The sequence below is a fragment of the Camellia sinensis genome, chromosome 8 (genome assembly GCF_055761805.1).
Source record: "Camellia sinensis isolate YWXY chromosome 8, ASM5576180v1, whole genome shotgun sequence".
In the NCBI taxonomy this organism is placed as follows: Eukaryota; Viridiplantae; Streptophyta; class Magnoliopsida; order Ericales; family Theaceae; genus Camellia; species Camellia sinensis.
The window spans coordinates 7804421-7824444 of record NC_138968.1 but is presented as its reverse complement, the minus strand read 5'-3'; positions in this window follow the sequence as shown (position 1 = coordinate 7824444).

The window sequence follows — 20024 nt, the reverse complement described above, 5'->3', positions numbered from 1 at the left end:
AGTTTGCCTAGACTGAAATCCGGCTCTAACTCCTAAATCGAGAACCTGATTCGAGTCCCGTCTTCTCCCACAAGTCTCTCGTGCCAAGGCGGTCGTGTGTGCCAAGTTTCGTGCTAATCCGACGCCGTTTGGTGATTTGGAGGCTAAACACCTCGAATTCTAAATTTCTTAAGGAACTAGTTTGCCTAGATTGAAACACGACTCTAACTTCCAAACCGGGAGCCCGATTCGAGTCTCGTCTTCTCCCACAAGTCTCTCGTGCCAAGGCGGTCGTGTGTGCCAAGTTTCATGCTAATCCGATGCCGTTTGGTGATTTTGGGGCGTTAATAACTCGAATTCTAAGTTTCTTAAGGAACTAGTCTACCTAGACCGAAATCCTACTCTAACTCCCAAACTGGGAACCTGATAATATGTTTGAGCTTATTAACATAAAACTAAATTATAAAGATAATTTTTTTAGGGACTCGATTTGTTGGCGAATCTTTATGGATTTAGTTGACTTGCTGAACAGGGAATTTACATTTCTTTAAAACTAAGATTGTACAGCCTGTATACTTTATATTTGTTTCCTATTATAACTGCTGTTAGTTAGGCCCTAATTTTTAGTGATTGTTTCTTGATTTAGTTCCCTAAATTAGTGTCCTTTGTACTCTATATATTTTGTATGTTTTCCCTCAGTTAATAAGAAGAAAAATTATTCATCTATATGGTATCAGAGCTCTAGGTTTTTTCCTGCTGCTGTTTCTTCTTTTAGCCCTGGAATCTTTCTGCAATCAGCATTTGCAGAATATCTCTTGGCCTTCATTGCCTTTAATCCCTAGCCTTTTATTGCCTTAAAACCCTTCAAACTTTACTTAGAAAAATCTCACAATGTCTGTTACATCCGAAACCTCTGCTCAAACCAGCACTGTGCCAAACCACCTTGTCCAGACCTCACATGGTGAATATCAAAACCTACAGTCATCATATCAACTCAATGGAAGAAATTATCTGGTATGGTCTCAATGGGTAAGGACATTTCTAAAGGGTAAAGGAAAACTCAGCCACCTGATTGGTCTTGTGCCCAGTGAAGAAGATCCAAAGTTTGAAGCTTGGGACATGGAAGACTCCTCATTTATGTCATGGCTCCGAAATTTGATGTAACCAGAGATAAGTGGAACCTGCATGTTTTTGACAACTGCCAAAAATATATGGGACACAGTGAAGCAGACCTACTCCGAAGTTGAAGATGCAGCCTTGGTTTATGAAACTAAAACCAAGATTCACTCGACAAAACAAGGTACGAAGTCTGTTACTGAGTACTATAACACTTTGCAAGGCTTATGGCTTGAACTCGATTACTATCAAAATAGTAAGATGAAGTGCAGTGATGATGCTGTTATGATATTAAAATTTATGGAAAGTGAAATAATTTATGAGTTCTTGGCTGGACTCAATGTGGAACTTGATCTAATTTGGGTGCAAGTGCTTGGAAAAGAAGCTTTACCTTCTTTGAATGAGGTATTTTCAGTCATATGCACTGAAGAGGAAGGAGGACTGTGATGTTAGACTCTCCTACTGATGAAGCATCTGCCCTGGCCGTGGTTAAAGCACCATCTCCAAACAAATTCAATGGCCTTAACCCAAACAAAGGAGAGATATACAAACCACCAATCAATAAAAAGGACCTTTGGTGCAACCACTACAAGAAACCAAGGCATAATAAAGAGATGTGCTGGAAATTGAAGGGAAAAACACCTTTTGGCAGAAACAACACTGCTCAACAACGGTATGCTCAATGAGGCAGCCAAGCAAATATTGCCGTTGTTGATGATAAACCTAGCCAAGACTCAATTAGCAGCAGCCCCGAAATTGGTATATTATAGAATGAGGAAATTGAGAAACTTCAGAGCTTCCTTACTTCAATTGACAAACCGGTTGGCTCATGTTCATTGGCACACTCAAGTAAGTATTCCTCATCTCAAGCCCTTAGTGTCTTAAAGGACTGTAATTTGCATGGAACCTGGGTAATAGACTCTGTTGCCACAGACCACATGACCAACTCTTTACACCATTTCACAACATACACCCCATGCCCTGGAAACCAAAAAATCCGAGTTGCTGATGGAACCCTTGCATCCGTGGCAGGAAAAGGAACCATAAATCTTACACCTTCTCTTGCTTTGAAATCCATTCTTCATGTGCCTAAACTTTCTGTAAATCTTTTGTCTATACATCAGATTACAAAAGATCTAAACTGTACAGTGACATTTTTTCCCAATCATTGTGTCTTTCAGGAACCGGTTATGGGGAAGATGATTGGGCTTGCTAAAGAGAATGGAGGACTCTATTTTCTAGATACCTGTGGCGGCAAGGATAGTGGCTGTCTACCTTTATCTCATTTCTTAGAAAAATTCTCACCAAATAAAGCACAAATTTGGCTTTACCACTTTTATCTAGGGCACCCTTCTTTCTCAGTATTAAAGACTCTGTTTCCTAATTTATTTCATAATTTGGATGATAAATTTTTTCTTTGTGAAGTATATCAGTTTGCCAAACATCAACGTGTCTCATTTCCATTGAGTGATAATAAATCTTTATATCCTTTCTCTTTGATTCATACTGATGCGTGAGGGCTATCTAGGATTCCAAATATTACTGGCACTCGTTGGTTTATTTCCTTCATTGATGATTGTACTCGAGTTACTTGGTTGTTTCTCATGAAAACAAATCTGACGTTAGTTCTATTTTCCCTTTGTTTTTTAAAATGATTCAAAATCAGTTTGGTGTTCACATTAAAAATAATAGATCAGACAACGAGAAAGAATACCTTAACCACATTCTTTCACCTTTTTTTCCAATGAGAAGGGATAATACACCAATCTTCATGTACATATACTCCACAACAGAATGGGGTTGCAAAATGGAAAAACCGTCATCTTCTTGAAACAACCCGAGCACTTTTATTTGTGAAGCAAGTGCCTAAATCCTATTAGGGGAAGCCGTGTTGACTGTAACTCATCTCATCAACCGACTTCTTTCAAGAGTATTGGGCAATAAAACTCCAATCAGTGCCCTTTCACAATTCAATCCTGAATTCAATAAGTCTACCCAATTACCACCAAGAATATTTGGTTGTGTTTCCTATGTTCACATTCATGCTCACAATCGGGTAAATTGGATCCTAGAGCCCTTAAGTGTGTCTTCTTTGGTTATTCTTCCACTAAAAAGGCTTATAAATGCTATCATCACAGATTACAAAAATTCTTATCTCTAAAGATGTTACCTTTGCTGAGAACAAGTCATTTTTTGGTGAAACTTCTCTTCAGGGGGAGCATTTATTGGAAGATAAGTTTAATTTCAATCTCGTTCTTAATAATCTCGATATTTCAGCTCCTAAAACACTCACTTCTCCTGCTGGTTCTCCTCTTGCCAGTTCTCTTTCTCCAGCAGAAACATCATCCTTGTCTCCAAAGAAAGCAGAAACAACTCCTGATGAGAAAACATGTAATGATGGTACTTTCTTGTCATTACAAGTGTATTCAAGAAGGAAAAAGTCTAAACCTGAACTGATGCAAGTCCAAGAATCCAAACATGTAACAGGTACTGAAAATCCTCTTGCTTCACAACCTGAGTTTACAGACCTTGATATACCAATTTCCCTTAGGAAAGAACCACGGAAATGCACTCAACACCCCATAGCAAATTTTATCTCCTTTGATAGACTCTCTCCACTGCATAGAGCATTTCTCACAGATTTGCACACCATTAAAATTCCACAAACAGTCCAAGAGGCATTTAGGAATGAGAAATGAAAAAAAGCCATGAGTGAGGAAATGAGAGCACTAGAAAAAAATGATACATGGGAAATAATTGAGTGGCCAAAAGTGAAGAAACTGGTAGGATGTAAATGAGTGTTCACTATGAAGTATAGAGCTGATGGAATCTTGGAGAGATATAAAGCTAGGCTTGTGGCCAAAGGCTACACTCAGACATATGGAGTAGACTATCAGGAGACATTTGCCCCAGTTGCAAAAATGAACACTATTAGAGTACTATTATCTTTAGTAGCTAATCTTGGATGGTCCTTGCAGCAATTTGATGTTAAGAATGCATTTTTGCATGGCTGTTTAGAGGAAGAAGTCTACATGGAGGCACCTCCAAGTTTCACCAAAAAATTTAGAGACAATAGTGTGTGCAAGTTGAAAAAAACATTATATAGGTTAAAACAGTCCCCTAGAGCATGGTTTGGGAGATTTACCAGTGCAATAAAGAACATGGGTTTTAGGCAAAGTCAAGGCGACCACACACTCTTCATCAAACGATCGAAAATTGGAAAGGTTACTGTAGACACCTAATTTTTGACCGTTCCCAAGACTTGGACGTCATCGTTGGTGCACTCGATGATTGTGATTATATGTGCTCGTTTTGGTGCCTGTTTTGGTGCCCGAAGTCCTCGGCGGAATGCCCTGTCTTTGAGCCTTCAAATCCCATCCATTCTGTGCCCTATTTTGGACCAAAACTTTCAAGCTTGCCACCAATTGAGCCTGCCGGCCACCCAAGTGGCCTACCGGCCATCACTGGTAGCCTGCTGGCCACTAGTGTCTTTTTTCAAATATTTTGATGACAGTTGTTCCAGCTATTACCACAATTGGTCTCATCTCCATACACATGTATGGATGGATTTCTACCAGCCAAATGCATGTTTTTCTATATATATGGGATCTCCTTTCCCATTTTTGAGGGTTAGAAATTTTGGAACCAAAATCTCTCTTTTTCTCTCTCTACATTTTTCTCTCTCTCTTGTGCCAATTTGTGCATGTAAGCCTAGTTACACTACACTTTTGCCTACACTACCTTAACTAAAGTTGATCATCTTTGAACTAAGGTTCCTTGAAGCCTTCTTGGAGCTCTTGATGCTGGTTTTGGCTTGAATTAGTGCCTAGAATTGTTCTTTGCTTCAAGAGGTATAATACTTGTCTTTTAAACTTGTTTTGCATACTTGTTTTCCAATCTTTTCAAACTGTTTTTGGGCTGTTTTTGAGCTATGAAAACCTTTGTTTTTGTGGACTGAAATTGGTGTTTTAGGCCATTTAAGGTTAGAGGGGTGTCTCACCCTTCTTTATTCTTTGGTTTTAAGGCTTTTTCACCTTTGTTTTCCACTTTCAAACTATCTTTTTTTGGGCTTTTTAACACTGAATTTTAGAGTATTTTTAATGAGAAAAACTATGTTTTGAAGTCCAAAATTGGAGGGGTTAGCCTCCCTTCCTTGTGTCTAGTTTGCTAGCCTAGTTTAGCTCTATGTGTTAGCCTTATTTTTTAGCCTTTTGTAGCTTTATTCCAGCATGTTTTAGGCTCTATTTTAGACTATTTTAACTCTGTTTTTGGTTGTTTATTGCATTTGAGTCTTGTTTTGCATGCCTCTAGTGTAATAGTCCTCACAAGCTTGGTGTTTTGGGCCATTAGACATCCCTTGTTTGAATTGATTGCCATGTTTTAGTGCTTTTCTCACTTCATTTCAACACTTATAATCTCTGCAACCTCCCTCATTTCTTCACCTTTGACATTTCCTTTGAGGGTTATTTCAACCTTAGGATAGATTAAGTTTGAGATTGAGGTTCATTGCTTAATGGTTTAATCTTGTTTTGGGGGTTTATTACCAACGGCATGACATCTCTCTGTTGCCTTAAACTACCCTTTGTTTAACACTTCCTTCTCTTTAGAGGATTTACCACCAATGAACTTAATTGGTTAATGAATTGTTGGTAATTTAAAATGAGTAAAGTTGAAACTAAAAGTGTGCAAGATAAGAAATTGGTTTTGTTTTGATGTGTTCAATCGGACATTAATTGAACACAAGGAAAATTGGGACATTTCATACTCAAAGTGATGAAATGTGCCAAGTTTCTAATGTCTCCATTGCCCTTGATCATGCATGATAGGGTGATGGTCTTTTGGTTTTATTTGTGCATTTATTAACTTGTACACCTTGGTTCTTTGGCCATCATGCAATGGAATTGCCTGATTGATGGTTTGAGGACCAAGTATATCACTCCTCTGAGATGTTTTGATGATAAGGAGAGATACAAAGTACAAACAACCTGCGAGAATACCCTCTCTTTGCCTTGTTTGCTCTCTGTTGCAGCAAAAAAGGATGAGTCATCAGTGGCCAGCCGACCACTGTTACTGGCCGACAAGCCATCAGTGTTGGACGGTAACCCCTCAATGGTGGCCGGCCGACCACCACTTCTAGCCTGCCGACCACCAGTGAATTTTGGGCAGTGTGCTTGTGAAGCATGGCAGAGTTGATCTGGAGAAGGAAACAGTGCAAGGGTTGTGCAAACAGAGGCTTTCGAGGACAGACAGCAGATATTCTTCAGGTGGAAACCGAGCATGCTGTAGATGTCCCCGAACGTCCCGGGAGGGAAATCCCGATTTTTTCATTTGGGCTTACTACAGTTCGGACTCAAATTGTCACGGTTCTTAATCTGAACCAAAGAGTCCCAATCCGGCAAATCGTTTTGGAAAACAGATTTTTGTAAAGAAGTGCCAAACATGGACTGCTTTGCCAGATACAGAGTCGCCACCTAAATATTTTATTTTGGAAGAATTTAGGAAACCCTGACTTGTTTGCCTAAGGTCACGTGTCCGTTATCACCAAAGTTGCCTCGGCTCGGGAACTTGGGTACGATTGAGGAAGGTCAGCTATGAGCACCCCCTCTCGCCCGATCTAAAGATCGGCCTCTACTAACCATGATATCTTGTTTTGAAAACATTAAGCATTCTTATTCCGGTTATTAGCCTAGATTTACTATGTAATGTGCACAACACAAAAGTATAAACTAGATCGCCTAATTTGGAACAAAGCATCGCATATCTGTTTGTTTGGAAATGATTTGAAATCTGCTACTCACGAGTAGGCTAAAACACAGATTTCAATGAGTTGTTCCAACTCAAACAATCCAACCTTCACCCACAGGTATTCAGGCAGTAATATCACATAAGCGCATAGCCACATGGTAAGCATGCTGTCATGTTAATATTCACACTCATGTGAGATGCTAAAGCATAAATACTTACATCGTACTCCGTGCCAAATCAATGAACTAGTTAGTAATCATGCATGATCCTAGTTCAAGTTAACAAATGGCTAATGCATCGCATACTGAATGTCATTAGAACAGGCTCGGCTAATCTAAGGATGACATGTGAAATGCGACAACTCGATGCACGTATTCAAGTTTGGAATTGAAATACTATGCGGTTAGCATGATGCGCCGAGCCCGGTGCATGCATGACTGATGAATGATGCACACATGCATAGCATAAGGTATGCTAAATTAAACATGCCCTAATACTAACCATCAAAGCAGGTAAGTAAAAGGGAGAAAAAAGTGGGGGTTGGAAGACATGCACACACGCACCCACACTTATTACAAATTCGTCATCGCTCGGAGGGACCAAAAGAATAATACACTGTAATTAACCTACAAGCTAATTAAATAATTTACAGACCACCTAATTAATTAACAAATCAATTAAGCTAAGGAAATCATTAAAAGGCCTCGGGAAGAGGGATGCACGCGTGCTCGGATTGGCTTCGCCCGAAAATCCAATGCCATGCACAAGCTGCCTCTGTTTTCCCTGCTCTGCTCCTCTGAAAATGGCACAATTCCCAAGGTATACCTTATGAACACTGGGGAATGCCACCGGCCATGAGGAATGGTCACCGACCAAATAGAAGTGGTCATCGACCATCTATGGAGTTATCGGCCATCAATATTTGGTCAATCGGCACTTGATGTAGTCGACCGGCCAAAGCTTCCTGCAGAACCTGTTTTGACAACAGTAGAGGGCAAAACAAGGCATGGCAATGCATTTCAAGCAAATGTGTGCACCAATACACCCCTTATCATGTTTATGACTTAAATGGGGATAGTACTCGATTCTCGGACCACCAATCGTGCATTTCAATGCGTGATGGCCCAAGAAACCAAGTTGTGCACTTTCATGTCAAATGAAATGCAAACCAAATAAGCACATAAAGGCCCAATCTCTATCCCTTGATTTCAAGAGGCAAGGCATGCATGTTCAATGCAATGCACCCTAGGCGTGGAAACTAAGTAGGCAACATGAACATGTGGCAAGCATGGAAAGCATATAACAAGTATGCAAGCTAATTGAGCATGCAAGATGCAATGCCAACATGCAAATATGTAAAACATATGGCATGTTAAGCAATCAAAACAAAGATAAGAATGCATGCCAAATGCAATATGATTCAAGCATGCAACACATGCGGTAGGCCAAGTATTCAACAACACACAAGGCGAACATGCAACAACACACGAACAATGGACTCATACCAAGGTGGACAACTCTCTACTAAGCCTAAACAGTGGCCAAAGGCTATAGAAATGGGGCCAAATGCACGTACAAGCATGTATGCATACATGATTCAATTCCTAAGCATCAAAAGGCAACTTTTAAGCACACTAAAAGGGAGGGCAATCACGGACTAATGGCATGCATACTAAGCTCTAAAATCATGTTATAAATGGTGCCAAACCAAGTAAACAAGACAAACTAAGCAAGCAACGATGTCCGAAACTCAAGGTAAGCCAAGGGGCTTAAACCATGGCCATACCAACCTGTAGACGTCCCCGAACGCCCCGGGAGGGACGAGCTCCCCCGTTCCATTCATTTGGGGTCACTACAGCTCAGGACTCTAAAATTGTCACGGTTCTAAGTCTGAACCAAAGAGTCCAAATCTGGCAAATCGTTTTGAGAAAACAGATTTTTGAAAGAAGTGCCAAACATGGACTGCTTTGCCAAATATAGAGTCGCCACCTAAATATTTTATTTTGGGGAAATTTAGGAAACCCTGACTCGTTGCCTAAGGCTACGTGTCCGTCATCACCAAAGTTGCCTCGGCTCGGGAACTTGAGTACGATTGGGGAAGGTCACTTCGTGAGCACCCCCTCTCGCCCGATCAAAGATCGGCCTCTACTAACTATGATATCTATTTTTGAAAACATTATGTGTTTTTATTCCGGTTATTGGCCTAGATTTACTATGTGATGCGCACAGCATACAAGTATAGACTGGATCGCCTGAATTGGAACAAAACATTTCATGTTTGTTTGTTTGAAAATGGTTTGATGGTGCTACCCGCAAGTAGGCTAAGACGTGGATTTGCCACCCTCGGATGGGCTTAGAAAAACATGATTTTGCCACTATCTAGTGGGCTTAAAACACACATTTGATGAATTGTTCCAATCCAAATAACCCAACCTTCACCCATAGGCATTCAGGCAGTTATATCACATAAGCATATAGCCTCATGGTAAGCATGTTATTCATGTCAGTCACTCACACGCATGCAAGGATGCTAAAACATAAAACTTACAGAGTACTCCATGCCAAAATAGAAGCTAATTAGAAATCCATGCATGATCCTAATTTATACAGAAATGCCTAATGCAACACATGCAAAAATGTAACTACAGTAGGCTTGGCTATTTTAGACGTGGCATATGAAATGCTACAGCTAACATGTATTCAACTTGGAATTGAAAATACAATGCAGTTAGTATGATGCGCCGAGCCCGGTGCATGCAAAACAGATGAATGAATGCAAACATGCTATCACACTGTATACTAATTGAAACATGCCCTAATCTAACCATCATAAGCGGATAAATAAAAGGGAGAAAGACGTGGGGTTGGAAGACATGCATCACACACACGCACACTTATTACAATTATGCCCTCGCACAGAGGGTCTGAATAAATAACATACAGTCCTGAATAAATAAATAATACAGTCCTGAATAAATACAAAAATCCTAATTAATTTACAAATTAATCTAAGAAAGCTATAAACTGGCATGCAAGCCAGGGACTGCCTCGACTCTGATGAATGATGTATGTTTGGGCTGCCTTGCGCGGAAATCTACTAGGATGCCCCAATTAGCCTCTGTTTTGCAATTATTCTTTGGAAAGCGCGCCAAGCTCCGGAAGGTGGCTAATTCTTGATTTGCTGCAACAGAGAGCAGACAAGGGGCATAGCAATGTATTTTCACATATGTATGCATGTCTCGATCCTCGTGCCACCAATCACGCATCTCGATGCATGATGGCCGAGGAGTCGAATTGTGCAACTCAATATAGAATGAATGCACATGAAAACAAAACAAAACCTAGACTCCATCATGGATAATCCGGAGTGTCGGCGACTGGGAATTGAGACACGTTCCGTCACTCGGAGTACGAAACGTACCTCGTTTCCCGTGCTCGGGCTAACTCCTATCCCAAGCACAATGCAATATGCATGACATGCATGAATGAAACTAATATACAACCTAACATACACAATGCTATGAAATGGCATGCACGATGCACGAGGTAACATGGCATACACAATGCGTTAACATACAACCTAGCATACGCAATGCTATGAAATAAAATGGCATGCACAATGCATAAATGGACTTACACTAACACAAGTGGACCTCAGCCACACTCGCATAAGAGGCCATGAGATGACAATGAGACACTCGAGATGCGGGCACGCATGCACGCAAACCGAGGACCGACCCTAAGGCACCAAATGCCACTCTAACAAAGCATGGCAAGGCATGAAACATGGTATGCAAACATGCAAATTTCAGCACTAAAATATGATGCAAAACAGCCCCAAATCATGGCGATATGGCACCCGATGCATGAAATGAGTCCCGAAATGCAAGACTAAGCACATGAAATGACTTATAGCTACATCAAGCATGAATTATTTGTACATGAAGTATGAAGACAGATTCAAGGCAGCCCCAAAACAAACATTTTTACAGTTTTAAGAAAGGCCAAACAGCAAACACAAATAGGGCTAAACCGATGCGCAAAAATGGCCCTAAATGTGAGATAAAGAAGCAAGTCACAGCTGCTGGCCCTAAACAGATGAGGGCCCTACAACAATGTTGAAGAGGGGCCCAAAATATGACCTTTTACAGTTTATGACCGGGCCAAAAACAGTACACAAGCATGCTCAAAATACTATGCAAAACAAGGCCAAAAAGAGAGCTATAACACAAAGTACAAGAAGGATGCTTCAAACAGTAAAAAACCCTTAATGAAATATGAAGAGGAGGTCAAAATAAGGCTATTTATAGTTTGGACCAGAGCCCAAAAACAGAAGCACAAGAGGCTAATGAATCATGCAAAAATGGAGCCCAAAAAGGGATATAAAGGCAAGTGGAAGATAGAAGCCTCAAACAGTGATGAGCCCTTCAACAACATTGAAGAAGTTCTCAAAATAAGCCACTTTACAGTTTATGACATGCCTCAAAACAATTTATACATAGGCCAAAAATACTACACAAGAAAATGGCATACAAGGGAGGCAATGAAGCAAGTGCAACAAGAAGGCCTCAAATAGTGAGAGGCCCTTAAACAAACATGAAAAATAGCTCAAAATAAGCCTAGTTCCAGTTAGGGTCGGAGCCCAAAACAGCAAGCAAGTGTGGCTAATGTATTGAACAAAATAAAGCACAAAAAAAGGAGAATAGGGACTCACCCTTGAAGACTAGTCTTTGACACCCTTTTGGACCAAGATGAAGCACTCCTAGGCTCTGAAGAACAACCTCCAACTGCTGGAATGGAGGATGGAAGGGTGGGGCTATGGGTTGGTGAAGAAATGAGTGTGGGATTTGAGAGTTTGGAGCTTGGAAATATAGAGAGAGAGAGAGAGAGACAAGGCAAGAGGCTCAAAGGTGATTTTTCTAACCCCTAAACTAGAGCTGGAGCTGCTGTTATATAGACACAAGAGGGTGAAAAAGAGGGGGAAAAATGGGGGGGAAATGAAATTCAAATTTTCCCCCAAAATTGGCCTAAAAGGGAGATAAATGGGCAAGTGATAGTAGGAGATCTCAAACCGAAGAGTGCCCTTTAACAAAGTTGAAGAGGGGCTCAAAATAAGACACTTTGTAGTTTATGACAAGCCACGAAAATAAATACAAGTAGGCCTAAACTATCATGGAAGAAAAGGCCTAAAAGAGGGGTAAAGAAGCAAGTGGCAGTAGGAGATCTCAAACAGCAAAAGGTCCTTAATCAAACATGAAAATGACCTCAAAATATGACTATCTCAAGTTCGAGTCGGAGCCCAAAAATGCAGAATGAAGGTTCGAGAGCCAAAACACGCAGTTCGGGGCCCCAAAAGTGGGCTGTTATGCACCGGAAGTGGTGTCCGACCATGAAGTTGGTCTCTCGGATCGCAGTGTCCCTCAAAAGGGAGTAAATAAGATGCATGCCAAAAACTGGAGCAAACGGAGGTGGTTAAACGGTCCGGAACCGAGGCACACGGCCAACGGCTCCGAAAAATCGAAAACCGAACTCCAAACGGGCAAAATGGCCTACGACCACGAAACGTAGCCTACGGCCACTGAGAGATGATCTACGAGACCTCTCCCTCCCTTCGGGAAGAGAAAACAGAGAAAACGGAGCCTGGTTCGCAAACCGAGGCAAAGCACAAAAGAGTCCCGAAGTCCGGAGGCAAGGCTCGCAGCCGAGACTCTGAAACTTCTGAACGAGCACAATATGCAATATCACCGAGCGCTCAACTGGTGACGTCTGAGTCTCAAGGTCGGTCAAAAATGGGGTGTCTACTGTTGCCCCTCTTTGACAGAACTCGAAAGTCATAAGTGACGGGAGTGAATGTCAAAGCTCAGAGATGACCTATTTTTGACAAGGCCGAAGACTTAGACAAACATACAAAATAACACAGATGTGCCCGCAGGCATGGGCAAAATGCAACTGCCAATGCAAGAAGCTGAACATAACTTATGATCATGCAAAGAAAACTGTAATGAAGCATACCATGCAACAGTTTTAAGCAAGTGAATACAAATCTAACTATATTTCATGCAGAAAAGATGTAAGAAAATTATGCAATTCTCACTGCGTCTCACGCAGAGAAGGCTAAAAGCGACTACTGAGAATACCCGGAGTCTTACACACAACATCTCTCTACGTATCACACATAGGAGAGGAAGAAGGTAAATCTCTCAGCGTATCACACGCAAAAGAGGAAAGGTAAACTTCTCAGCGTATCACACGCAAGAGAAGAAAGGCAAATTCCTCAGCGTATCACACGCAAGAGAAAACCTCTCAGCATATCACATGCAAGAGAGGAAAGGGAAATTTCTCAGCGTATCACACACAAGAGAAAACCTCTCAGCATATCACATACAAGAGAGAAAAGGGAAATTTCTCAGCGTATCACACGCAAGAGAAAACCTCTCAGCATATCACATGTAAGAGAGAAAAGGGAAATTTCTCAGCGTATCACACGCAAGAGAAAACCTCTCAGCATATCACATACAAGAGAGAAAAGGAAAATTTCTCAGCGTATCACACGCAAGAGAAAACCTCTCAGCATATCACATGCAAGAGAGAAAAGGGAAATTTCTCAGCTGCGTATCACACGCAAGAGAAAACCTCTCAGCATATCACATGCAAGAGAGAAAAGGGAAATTTCTCAGTGTATCACACGCAAGAGAAAACCTCTCAGCATATCACATGCAAGAGAGAAAAGGTATGAATGAACACCGGAACTCGTCCGAATGTTCGAAACTGAAGATGTCCTAACACACCGCATGCGAGAGGAGAAAAGACGACAATTGCAAGTAAAAAAGGTGCATAACGATGCAGGTGAAGTGTACATAACAATGCAAGTAATGAGCATAACAATGCTAGATAGATGTGCATAACAATGCAAGTAATGAGCATAACAATGCTAGATAGATGTGCATAACAATGCAACGAATGAGCATAACAATGCTAGATAGATGTGCATAACAATGCAACGAATGAGCATAACAATGCTAGATAGATGTGCATAACAATGCAACGAATGAGCATAACAATGCCAGTGGAACGCGCGTGACAACACCCGTTTGAAACAAAAATACCGAATAAGGGAATACAAGCCTTAAGTAGACCAATTCCAAATGCAACCTCTGATTTACCTCTCGGAGGGGTCACGATACATTCCAAAAAGGATACACCTCGTGCATGCCGACTGACGATGAGCTACACATCGAAGACATGAGTTGAAAATTCCGCAGAAACATTTTGAGCTGAAAAGAGTGGGTTCTTCTTGCACTTTCTTGATTGAACTTCCAAACCGCAGTTACTACATTTCCTTCCTGGCCATGTTCATAACTTTCCCTATTCTCCAACGGGGTGAGAGACTAGGTTGATTCAGTATCCAGAATCGAGGCGCATTCACATGCTATCTCAATCTATGGGGCTGCCATACAGATTTCAATCCGAGGATAGACCCCTGGGTATTTAAACCAGACTTTAGTCTCGGAAATTCCGAACCTTTGCGTTCTAGGCAATAGCCGTCCGAACTCTAGTTTCCACCGTCGCAGTTGGTCTCCTAGGAACTCATTGCAAACACAGCGAAGATGCCTCTGGTAGGGAATGGTACTCAGGGAGAGCACTTTTGATTGCCATTCTGGCTTGAGGCAGACTTGGTCTTGAGCTTGAGGTAGAGGCGCACTCATACTTCGGAGCATTGGCAAGGCCTGAAGAGGTGCATCCGGAGTACGATCACGGGATTTGCTGAAGGTGAGACACACTCAGATGCTTAGGTTTTGCCTCTTTTCTTTTGCTTTACAATTCGGAACCTATATAGCTTCAGATAGATCCTGATTTTACTGTTCTCACATGACCTGGGTTGAACCCTGCAGTTTTCGAAAGAACAAATTCCTTTTTTTGCACAAATGTGGAGAATGACACAGCACTCTAAGCACATAACAAATCATTTTTTGAAATTGAGAAAATGAGTTCTCGACCAGGTATCGAGCCCACGACTAAACACATCGAAAAAAGACTCAACAACGAAAAACAAAAGGTAAACAGCCTAAACACATCGGGACACACTCGGAACGACTCAAAGCAAGAATCGAGACAAACAAAACTAAAGACACGACACACAGACGTGCACAGGGAGCCTGTTTCACCGGGTATTGTTTCCCATCCTTTCTCATTTGTGGTTCTCACATCACTCGGCCCTCAAGCTCTGTTTTTCTGAAAAATCCCTCTTCTCACTTTTCCTCTCATCGCACATTTCTCTATTCTTCAATCTCTCATTTTTCATCACTCCCCTGGGTGATTGATGGATAAACAACAAATTGTGGGCTCTTGCCCCCGGTATTCTACTAGATTCTTCTTCTTGTTCATAACAGTGAGTTTCTTCCATAGAAGGGCTGCGCTACAATTGGGTGTGTAGCAAATCTGCAGCTAACATCAGTTGATGATGCTTTGCTGGGGAGTTTGGACGTGATAAGATCTGTCCAAATGATGGAGTGGAATATCTTGCCCCATTCTAGTTCGTGCTTCGCACTTGTCTTGATACCTCGTTGCTTGGAGGATGAGAGAGCTTTCAGCCCTTTGTTGTTGACTTCAGTTGTGCCCTTTCTGGCAAGTAGAGTACCCTTTCTGGCAAATGCATTAACAACAGGGAAAAGACAGGAAGCCTGACTCAACTGTGCCCCTAGTTCATTATTTTGACCATTTTTTGTTTTGGTTTTCCACTAAAACAATTTTGACCAACATGAGAGTTAGATTAACACACTTGTTCGATTTTTGATTTGAAATCATGCAAGTCAGGCTATGGGCACTGAAAATTTTCCTTTTTTGGGTCCAAGAAATGGTCCAGTTTTTGGAAAAGATGGAACAATTTTCGAGACAATTAGTCAACCTCAGTAAAAATTCTCAAAAACCATTTTTGCAAACGACCATTGTTCAACGAGCATGAAACCTACTCCTGAGATGCACAACCTCAGATTCGAAGGAAAATTGCCCCTTGCTTGAGGGGAACTGCATGGCAATGGAAAGTTGTCCCTTGTTTGAACGGCACCGCGGCTCATTGAATGGCAACGGAAAGTTACCCCTTGTTTGAATGACACCGCGGTGCATTGAATGGCAACGGAAAGTTGCCCCTTGTCTGAATGGCACCGTAGTGTATTCTAATCAGTCCTCAGAGCGATGATTGCAATCGAACTCTCGGATATAGAGAAGGCAAAGATGATCAAAACCATTACATGGACACAATCGGTTTGTTTTACGGCTGGACTTCAGAATGAAGCTGCGTACGTATCCCAAAGATGGGAATCAAGCCTTACGTAGTTCGGGGTTAAGGTACACTCGGGTATTAACCTCTCATTTTTAGGCTCTAACTTTTGCCAAGGCGCCCGTTGCGGGTTTTTGACCTTGCGAGCTTTGTTTTTCTTCTTTTCAATTTTTGTGTTCTTTTCTTTTCATTTCATTTCTTTTTTGATTTTCTTTTTTTTGTTCCTTTCTTTGCATCTTTCTTTTCTGTTCTTTTGTTCTTTTCTCTTTTTTTGTTCTCTTTCTTCTTTTCTTGCTCTAACTTTTGCCTGGGCCACCCTTCCAGGTTTTCGGCCCAACGAGCCTCTCAAGGGTAAAAGTATAGCTTTGTCCATGTCAAATGGTTTTGAGATAACAAAGTCATCTGAATCTAGGAGAATGGCTGTTGTTCGCTGACAATGCAAGAGTCCATCCAATGGAGGGTGAATTTGCCCCTAGTGTTTGTGGATAGGAACTCGGTTATCCTTCAACAATGTCTTCTTCTTTCCTCCTTTATGGGATTTGGCATTCTTGCCGTTCTTCATCTTTGACTCTTCGAGCACATTTGAAATTCCTTTGCCCCTAGTTCGAGGGGTGCTTTTGATTGAGCTTTGCAAGCTTCCTTTGATCGCATCTGATCTTCTTGATCTGACTTTCTTGCCCCTTGTTCGAGGGCTGCTTTGAATCTGGCCACGCAGGCCTCACATTATGGTTGACCTTTGAACTTTCTGAGTCCGAATTCGAGGCTTGAAAATAATGGGTCGAGTCTCGAGGTTGAGAGCGATCCTAGGCTGCACAATCTCAAGAGCGATTCCACACAGGTCTTCGCAGGGCCGCGCAAAACATTTTGTTTTTGAAAATTTTTAAGAAAACGACAAATCGCTCGCACTGATGATAGTGTGAAACCAGTCTGGATCAAGCCAGGGTCCTTCTCAGTACTCACATTAACAAGCATGATCTCGATCATTAAAGGCTTAGCATGCATCTCTTTCTCTCAAATGATCAAAATTTTGCAAAACCCGAGAAATTCCTTCCTCTTTGTTTTCACCGCAGTGTTCAAAAAGTTTTGAAAAACTTAGGTCAATGCAATGATTTTGGGGTGCAAAAGAGTAGGCGAAAAGTACTGTCGTTTCATTCAAACTTTCTGGCACAACTGGCATAAGGCAGAAGCAAGCACAAAAGCATGAAAAACCGCTGCTGTTTCATTCAAATCTGTTGGCACAACTGGCTCCCCGGCAGGAACAGACTTAAAAGAAAGCCAAAAAAGACAAGCTCAAAACAAGCAAGTGATGTCCGAGGTAACACCCCCGAAATCACCAGACTCCAACAAAACAGGACTGACTCGATACAACAAGACAGACCCGACTGACTCAGTATGAAAAGACTGACCGAATACCCAAGTCAGAAACTGGCATTCACAAATGCTCAAAACAGTGCCTGTCCTTCCCACATCTGGAGTAAATCGAGTGCCACCCGCAGCTGGTTCAACCTCTGATCAGATCATATCATCCCCCCTACAAATTCACTGATCAAGTGCCGATAGACTTTGCAGGACTTGGTGCGGCAATGACCCCGTTGTCAAACAGATCTTGTACATCATGGCGCAGACGAAAGCAACTTGCGGTGTCATGACCGGTTTGTTGATGGTAGGCGCAATACTTAGTCTGATCATGTTTTACAGGGATAGGATCGGGTAGGGGCCGTTGTTCCAACGGTTTCAGATACCCTTTCCGGATTAAGACCTCTAGAGCCTTTGATAAAGGCATATGAAGTGGGGTAAAAACCCTCTTGACTCGAGGCGGGTATTTGGTTCCTTGTGAGCTACTTCCGGACGCACCGGTGAATGGGGTAGCTGTTTTTGATACGGTGGTGGTAACCATGCCCACATTAGAAGATCTGCATCACCACTGGTGGTCGCATTTGAACTGCGGGAGAATGTCCTCCTGGGCTGCTCTTTCTCCTGGTCAAGAAGGCCTTGCTTCATAGCGTCCTCAATCTGTACTCCCATCTCATGCAGATCAGAAAAGGTGGGGAAGGGGAGAACGATCATTTTCTGCATAAGCTTGGGCTGGAGATTGCGCACAATCATCCGAATTTGATCTTTGTCAGCGGGCCTAAGGGTCATCATTGAAGCCTTGGCCCTCCAGCGGGCTACAAAATCAGAAAAACTCTCCTTAGGCTCTTGCCTTGTTGTCTCAAGATCACGGGTTATGACCTCGATTTGCGTGTTATAGGAGTACTGCGCAACGAAAGCCTCGGCCATCTCATCCCAGTTTCATTTTACCTCATCTTCCAATTTCGCGTACCAGATAGCGGCCACACCTGACAGGGTTCGGCCGAACAGTGAAAGCTTTTGTGGTCGAGTTAGGCCCATTGGCCGCAGTATATCTGAGAATAACTGGAGGTGGACCATGGGATCCCCGGATCCGTCGAAACGATCAATCTGCGGCATCTTGAATCTATCTGGCAACGTTACGGCCACATCGATATATCCGTCCTCGATATCCGGAATAGCTTTTACTCCTTGTGATTTCTTGAAAAGCTTCTCGAGCTTGCTCAGTTTCAGAGCTGTATGGTCTATCTCGAACTCGAAGGGAGAGTCCGGGTGGTTGGGTGTATGGGTCTTGGACAGTTGAGGTGGAAGTAGGGGCGGAGCTGGCCCCGTTGGAAGGTCTTTGTCCTTTTGGATGTTCTGGACATTGGGTAAGGTGTTCTGGGTGTTTGGCAGGGCATTCTGGACAGTAGGTGCTTGCTCGGGTAGCGGGACCCCTGGTGGAGGAGGAACTTGATGTGAGGCCGATGCTGCATTTTGCTGTTGCAGTCTAGTGATTAGCTCGGCCTGCTAAGCCATGACTGTGGCCTGTTGTTTAGAGAACTCTGCTTGGCGGGCAGCGTCCTCCTGCATTTGTTTCATGCTCTCTTGGAGATGGCGCATCATTTCTTCCATCTTGGCAGTATTCTACTGATCTTGCTGACCGACTGGTGGGGTGATTAAAAACTGATAAAACTGAGGCCTCAGCCTAGCTATTCACTGGTGGGGTGGATAAGGGCCACTGATCTGGTAACTGCTAAACTGGTGATTTGTGCCTGACCGGCCCTTTGACCCTGCCTCTGGCAAAGGAACACTGATTGCCCTTGAACTGAATTTCCGACCTGACAAAGTCTATCAACACGGATCCAATGTACCCGGGGGATATCGGAGCCTTCTGAAGCTATGGTTTCAAGACTACCTAGCAAAAGGGAAAAACATGCAGCATCTCAGCCTGATTTCACCTGAACAAATATGAGCCTAGTTGAATGAGTGTGCTCTCTACTGAATTCTGCCCCCAAAATTCTGCCTCAAATCTGATACCCTCGGGTAAAATTGATTCCCAAAATACTGAACTGGTGCCCGCAGGCCTGATGCCCAAACTTGCAAACTAATACATGCATTCCTGTAAAGACGCACTCTAAAAGCACATAATAGATAAGTGAGAGCCAAAACACCCCTATGTTGGGGTAGGGTTTCCTTGTCCTATTTTGTCAGGAGCTAGAGTTTCACTACGCATGCAGCGGTTTCAAACAACCTATAAATGGGTAAGCAACCTGTCCTAGTTTGGAATGGTCACTATGGATCCGAATATGCACTAGGTCGAATGGTCAAAAAGGGTGCCCCGGTAAAACCAGGGTTTGTGTTACTATACTGGCAGAGCCCACAACCGGTCAGCCTTATGGTCATGCCTTGACAAGACAAGCCTTCGGCAAACCGTTCAGGAATAGCAGATGGCAAACACGGTGTCCTAGGCGCACCAATGCAAATGCAATGCAAAGAAACACACAAGTGTAGTCAAAACCAAATATCATGAGTTCGAGTCAAGTTCTCTAAATCCCCAGCAGATTCGCCAGAAACT